The 7,196-nt window shown below is 34.8% G+C and overlaps 1 long non-coding RNA gene across 1 annotated transcript; it reads left to right on the forward strand.

The window, feature by feature from the left end:
- Positions 1-889: 889 nt before the first annotated feature.
- Positions 890-1,219, forward strand: LOC114418982. The gene is made up of 2 exons (XR_003668148.1): positions 890-1,069; positions 1,166-1,219. It is a non-coding gene; the product is annotated as an uncharacterized LOC114418982 (long non-coding RNA).
- Positions 1,220-7,196: the final 5,977 nt, after the last annotated feature.

The following is a 7,196-nucleotide window of genomic DNA, read 5'->3' on the forward strand; positions in this document are numbered from 1 at the left end:
ATGATTTTTGGACTCTATTATATGCGTTTTTATTTCTCAATTATTTTGTTTTCTTTTCTTTGAAGCTTAGGTATTATAGAAGTTGTAGATGTTTGGAATAAATTTTTTGACAGCCCCACGACAGAAAACTGCAAAGCAAGTTATGAAGGTAGAGCAATTAGAGAAACTAGCAAAACTGGAAGATTGGTGTAAGCAATTTCTTATTATTACTTTCTTGATAAGGGTATGCATTTTGCCGATGTTTTTAAGTACATATCTTTTTTTATACTGAAGAAAAAATTAAAATGGTAAATTAGTAATTTCTTTATATTTGTAAGTGTGGTTCAAAGACCATGTCAGCATTAAGAACAAACATGAGCTTTAGCTTCATTTGAAAAGTTACATTAAAAGCTACCCAAACTAGAGGAATAACTAACATTTCAAAGTGGCAATATACTCAAAATATTGGATGGATACTTGCAACCAGTTATCTAGCCTTCACAGCTAACATGGTAATTTTCTTGATTTGTTTTTACATGGATGTTTATCAATGTTTGTTTTTGTGGATTGATGGGATAACATCATTATCCTAGGTGATGTTATTATTGTAATTTTTCAGATTGAAATATGAGATTTATTTATTAGAGGTCTCTCAATAGGTGACTTCATTGTTCTTCAATATTAGAAGATAATGTTAGTTGTCTTTTGGGGAATTATTTGGAAATAATTGAGTGGTTGAGATTAAGGATTTACAATATGGTATAAGGAGAAAACTTGGTGTTTGTTTTTCCCTCCCGTACTGTAGAATATTTTAAAGAAACATGATCGATTTGTAGCATTTTGCAAATTAAGTATTATATTCCTGTATGCAGATCTTCATGATGAACCTTTCGACTACCTTTACCTGTGAGTTCTTCAAGGGTGCAGTGAACAAAGTTATGCCATAAGGATCATTCTCTGTTAAATTTAAAGAAATAAAATTTTACATATTGATCTTAATAATGTTCATTTTGGGACTTAAATATATGGACTACTTTTTTTTGGAAATGAGACTGAAGCAAGAACATTTTCTAAAGCTCAAGGCTGGGAGGTAATCATTAATTAGTAGGTCTGAAGGCTTGTCGTTTTTGTTTAAGTTTTAATTTTTCATGTATTTGGACTTTTTTCCTATTGTCCTATTGAGTAGACTGATAATGTTGAGGAAATAGCTTTGAAGATTTCTCACTTGCCAAAAGCATCATAAAAACATAAAAGGATTTACTGTTATCACCCAAGGTGCAGATCCTGTTTATGGTTCTGAGGATGGGAAAATGAAATTGTACCCTGTTTTACTATTACCTAAAGACAAATTAGTTGATACAAATGGAGCAGGTACAAACCTATTGCTTTTAGTATTTAAATGTTAAAGTTATATGTGTAGTTAAGTTTATGGGCAATTGGTGTGCTCATAAAATGCTTTGAATAGTAAATCATAGTCATGCAACCAATACATAGATATTGCATCTTGATGGTAGTGGCAAGCTAGATTCTGATTTTGTCTATTCTAAATGTTAGTGGAAACTTAAAAAATTGATAATGTTATGTACTTATATTCTTTTGTTTTTGCATGAGATGCTTATATGGGAGGATTTCTTTCACAATTGGTTAAGTAGAAACCCATTGAAGAATGCGTGAGAGTTGGGTGTTAAGCAACCAATGTTATCATCCAAAGGTCGGGCTACAGATACCCAGAAAAACCTAATTTTCATTAAATGATTCATCCTTTTTTGTTAATGTTAGGAATTATTATTATTATTATTGAGAAAGATTTTAATAGACACACTTAAACTATATGTAAGTCTTTTAACAAAATGATTCAACATGTTCTATAACGATTAAATATCAAGTTTACTCATATATAATATCATGGGTAAAATGTAATTTCTTTTTGTCATTTTTTTCTTCGACGAGGGATTTGTTGTTGCTAGTACAACGACTTGAACTACTTCTTTAGCTTTTGGTAGGAATACATGTAGAACTTGGTGTAGCTCCATTGGAGCTTGTAGGCCTTGGATCTTCTTCATCAATGGAGTCCTTTGCTTCATTAATTTTAATGGCAACGGAATGGAGAAGGAGAAAGATGAATGTCACTTCAAGTAGAAGATGAGTCAAGAAGAAGCTCACCACCATAGGAAACCATGGATAAGAGCTTGAAGGTAGAAGAAGATGAATGAAGGAAGAGGAAGAGAAGAGCATAAAAAGAAGATGAATGTCACTATCTTTTTCCAAAATAGCCCAAGCTCCCATTGTTTCTAATACCAGTCGCCAGCTCTTGAATCATATCAACATGTCAGTTGGTGACCTGATTTTTAATCACAATATACACCAATGTTGATATCACTTTGTTACGACTTACTTGAAGAAGCTAAGGCAATTGTAGGCTCAAAATTCCACATATTCTATCAATTTTCAAGCTTTTGAAGGTAAACAACAAGATAATTTGGTCGAACAAGAACACTTTAACAAAAGAGTTACAAATATAACAACTAATCTTGAGTGTATCAAGAGAAAACTAGTCGAACTGACCCCTAAAATCACTCTTTTGAATTCAAAGCTCAAAGGTAGTTTGAATCAATGTATTTAGCTTTACTCCTTAGCTAATTACCTTGATCCCAACATCATCCATCTACTCCATCAACAAGAAGGTTTGGAAAAAGACCATAATGCAAGAAAAATAGGCAGCAAAAGTTCAATCAAGCCAAACAAGCTTTATTCGCACTCGTTTCTACTCCTTCTACTTCAGTTGTCTCATCTTCAATTATTCCTCCAACAGGAATTATGGATTGCATTGTGGAAGTTGTTGTTGAAGTATCTATTGCTCATGTTGTTGTTGTTGCTCATAATGTTTTTTCGCTACCACTGGTGGTGGTGCTAGGCTTGTTGATCCACATGAGGATGATATTAATCGTATTGGTACTTCTTCAACTAAGCCAACTAATAGGCAATTGATTTGGTTGCCAATCCTTAAAGTTTTTTTTTACCCATAATTAAACATACGTTTCAAATAAGTTTGATTATAGGCAACTTTTAGATTAGCTAAGTGACCAACTGGTGGTCACTATTGACAATTTGACCTTTGTTTATGTTCTTCTTCCCATATTTAAGGATGAAAACATTTTAAATACTTGGCATTTATTTTTGTGTCTAAATCTTTTCTGATGTAATCCTACCCCGCAAGGGCATTGGATAGAAGACTCCAAGTAGATTGGATTAGAGATGCAAGAGAAGACCCTAAGGTTCTCATGAGCCTTAGGGGCTTTGGGCAGATTTTGGGCTCATGGGCTAAGTATGAGCCCACTTATCTTAGTACATATTAGATTGATGTTTCATTATTTTTGGGCCTTGTATTTAGGGCTTCATAATGTAGGTAAGGTACCCTAGAAATGTAGGATTTCTCAGCCCTTGTATTTTAGGGCACCTAGACTAGTTTTTGTATTAGGGGTAGTTTTGTAATTTCACATGCATTAAGTGAATATTTGATGTGTGTGTTGGAAAATAAATTTAATTGAATTGGGAGAAGCCCAATCCAATTAAATTTTAGAGCGGGAGGTGAGCATTTGCTTGCTACACCCCATTGCCACATCATATAGTCACACTTTGTGCATGTGCTTCATGCTTTACATGCCTCATGCCACCTAAGCATACTTAGTGGAGAATCTTGGACTTGATCTTGAATTAGTGGACTGAATCATAGCTAAAATTCACTAATCATAATTAGTGAAATTTTGGCTCCAAAGTTTGGCTCCACAAATTCAATTTCAAATTCAAGTGAAATTTGAATAGAAATTTAAATGTTCCTCCAATTTTGTGTGGCACTTAGGCTATAAATAGAGGCCTTGTGTGTGCATTTTTTTCAACTTTGATAATTTGAAAATTAAACTTCAGATTTCAAAACTCTTTTAGAGTACAAAATTTCGTGCTCTTCTCCTCCTCTCCCTTCATTCATCTCCTTCTTCTTCCAAGCTCTTATCCATGGCCTCTTACGGTGGTAAGCTTCTTCTAGACTCATCTTCTCCTTGAAGTGGCGTCTCATCTCTCCCTTCCTTCTCCATTCCACTGCCATTCATCTTCCAAGAAGCAAAGGAATCTATTGATGAAGAAGATCCTAGGCCTACAAGCTCCAATGGAGCTTACATCACTTTCCCTCTGGATTGACTAGTTGATAACCTCCACTGGGTAATATGTGAACAACTATCAATGGTCTTTCCTAATTTGGAGACCATATTCTAGATTATAAATCTTTTTTTCCCAAAGGAAAAATCAACTTCCAAACCATGTCACCTTTGCTTGAAAGTTTTAGCTTGACATGCTTATTATGTGTTCTTTCAACTTCTTTTGTTGAGTTGAATTAGGTTAATTGTCATTAGTTGATCTTCATTTAACTCGTCTAATTCATCAAGCATGATTTGTTGATATCTATCCAAACTCAACATATTTTGCTTAGCTACTCTCAAAGATTGTATGTTGATCTTTAGAGGCAAAATTCCTTCGTGCCCATAGGTCAGCCAAAATGGAATACAACCAATTGCTTGGGTGGGTGTATTTTGACAAGCCATAATGCTTCTTGTAGTGTTTCATGCCATCTTTTTAAATGATCTTCTAAATTTTTCTTGATGATGTCAATCAAGATCTTATTAGTAGCTTTGACATGTTCGTTTGCTTATGCATAGTAAGGTGTTGAATGTATGAGTTTGATACCAAATTGTTGTATGAATGAACTCACTACCTCCATTAAGCATAGTTCCTTGGTCAGTCATGATTAACTCAGGTATGCCAAACCTATAGACAATGTTGTGTCTAATAAATCTAATCATGAGTTCTTGAGTCACATTAATCAATGGTTCAGCCTCCACCCATTTTGTAAAATAATTAGTGGCCACCAAAATAAAATTATGTCTTTTGGATGAAGTAGGATAAATGTTGTCGATGACATCCATGGCCATCCCCTAAATGGCCAAGTTTTGATCACTACATGCATTTCTAGTTAGAATCTTTTGTAAAGGTCCAAATCTTTGGCATCTCCACATCCTTTAGCATAACGATAGCAATCGGCGGTAATTGTTGGCCAATAGTATGCATGCCTAATTATCAACCACTTCATCATGGGTCCACACCTATGTGCTCCACTCAAGCCCTCGTGTATTTCACCCATAAGCCGCATCGATTTGGCTTGATTAACACATTTCAACAACAACCCATTGAAGCTTTATTCATACAATTTGTCTGCTATCATTGTATATTTTGGTACTTTCTACTTCATCTTGAATTCAACTTTATTGGATGGATTCAGTAAATAATCCATCATTTCTTGTTACCATGGATCTACTAATTCAATCTTCATTATGCAATATTCTTCTATGGATGATTCCCAAGCTTCACCTTTTAGCTTTCTATATCCAAAAGCATATTGGGCTAGTTTATTAGCTTCACCATTATCACCTTTATATATGTGTTCTATTGTTACATCGGTAAAACATTTAAGTAATTACCTAGCCGAATTATAAAATTCTACTAAAGTAATGGTGTTGCAAAATATGTTGCATCACTAATTGAGAATCTCCATAAATTTGTGTGCATTTTACTTTCTTTTGGAATAATATTGCAAACCCCATATCAACGCCTTGTATTCTTCATGATTATTCGAACACTCCATATCAATTGACCTTGAGTACCTTGATACCCTTCTTGTTGGGCTGATTATAGTTGTGCCAATTCCTACACTCTCATGTGTTCATGAACCATCAAAGCTTAAAATCCAAGGTTGTAGGCCAACATAATTGTTGGCTACCTCGAATACGTCATCTACTTGTACGTAGATGTTGGGTAATGAAATCGGCTAAGACTTTCCCTTTCATAGTTAGCAATGGTACATATGTCAAAGCAAAAGCATTTAATTTAATTGCCCATTTCATCAAACGCCCTTGCAAAACTGGTCTATTTAACAAATGTTTAACAATATCAAATTTGCATATAACTAGGACTTCATTGCGTAACAAATAATACTCTAGTTTTGTACAAGCATGGAATAATGGCAAACACAATTTCTCCACATGAGTATATTTACATTCAAAATTGTGTAATAATAGGCTAAGATAATAAATTGCTCTTTCAATTCCATCTTCTGCATCTTGTGCCAAAAGGCATCCAATAGATTCATTTGCACCTGATATATACAACTTCAAAGGTTTTCATGGTATTGGCAACACTAAAACTAGTGGGTCGGCTAACATTTGCTTAATTTGTTAAAATGCTTGTCATTTTTCTTCTCCCTAGATGAACTCTTTTTGATCCTTTACCTTTAGTAAAGGTAAAAAGGCCTTTTATCTTGCTAATTGAATTAGTGTCAGACCCTAATTTCGTCTGGGGACTATCATTCACTGATGTTTGGATTCTCGCTAGTCGAATTGTGTTGTTCAACACCAGTTACCGCACAAGACGAAAGATCATTCAATGTTTTGATAAAAAAATGTGAAAGGTACAAAAAATGAGGGGCAAAAGGTTTCCTGGACCCTAGCTTGCCCAGGCTAGCCTCTGGCTCACCTGGGCCCTCAAATAACTTCAGGTTGAAGGAACCAGCTCGCCTGGGTGAGCTAGTTACTTCAGGAGTAAGTCTTAGCTTGCCTGGGCGAGCTCCAGCTTGCTTGGGTAAGCTGCCATGGTCCCAAGTGCCCTTTTTTCTATAAATAGGCATGAAGGGGAGCTAAGGAAAAAGTTCCAGCATTGAGGAGTGAAGGAAATTGAGAGAAATAAGTGAGAAGAAGAGGAAACGAAGCCAAGGCACTGCCAAATCGCGACTGCGATCAATCTCTACATTGTTCTTTGTTCGGTGTTCCTCATGCGACCATCGGTTAGTTTTATTTTTTTTTAAGATTTGAATGTGATCTATGCACCCTTAGGGGTCCCCCTTTGTTGTTTTGTGCATATTCATCTCCTCCTTGTATCATCGGTAATATCTTTTCTTTTGTAAAGTTTAATCTTAACCGATCATTAGCGCCATTAAGTTGTCTTTTAAAGTCATTGAAAGTTAATGAAACCGATGCATAACTGATTTTCTCTCCATCAAATTCACTTGAAATCGTTCAAGTTCCAATGCCTTAACAACCCTTTTTTGTTCTTATTAATTAAAAAAAGAATCTTTCAAAAGCATAAAAATAATTTGACACATAAGCTTTCTCACT

This window comes from Glycine soja, chromosome 7 (assembly GCF_004193775.1).
Source record: "Glycine soja cultivar W05 chromosome 7, ASM419377v2, whole genome shotgun sequence".
Classification (NCBI taxonomy): Eukaryota; Viridiplantae; Streptophyta; class Magnoliopsida; order Fabales; family Fabaceae; genus Glycine; species Glycine soja.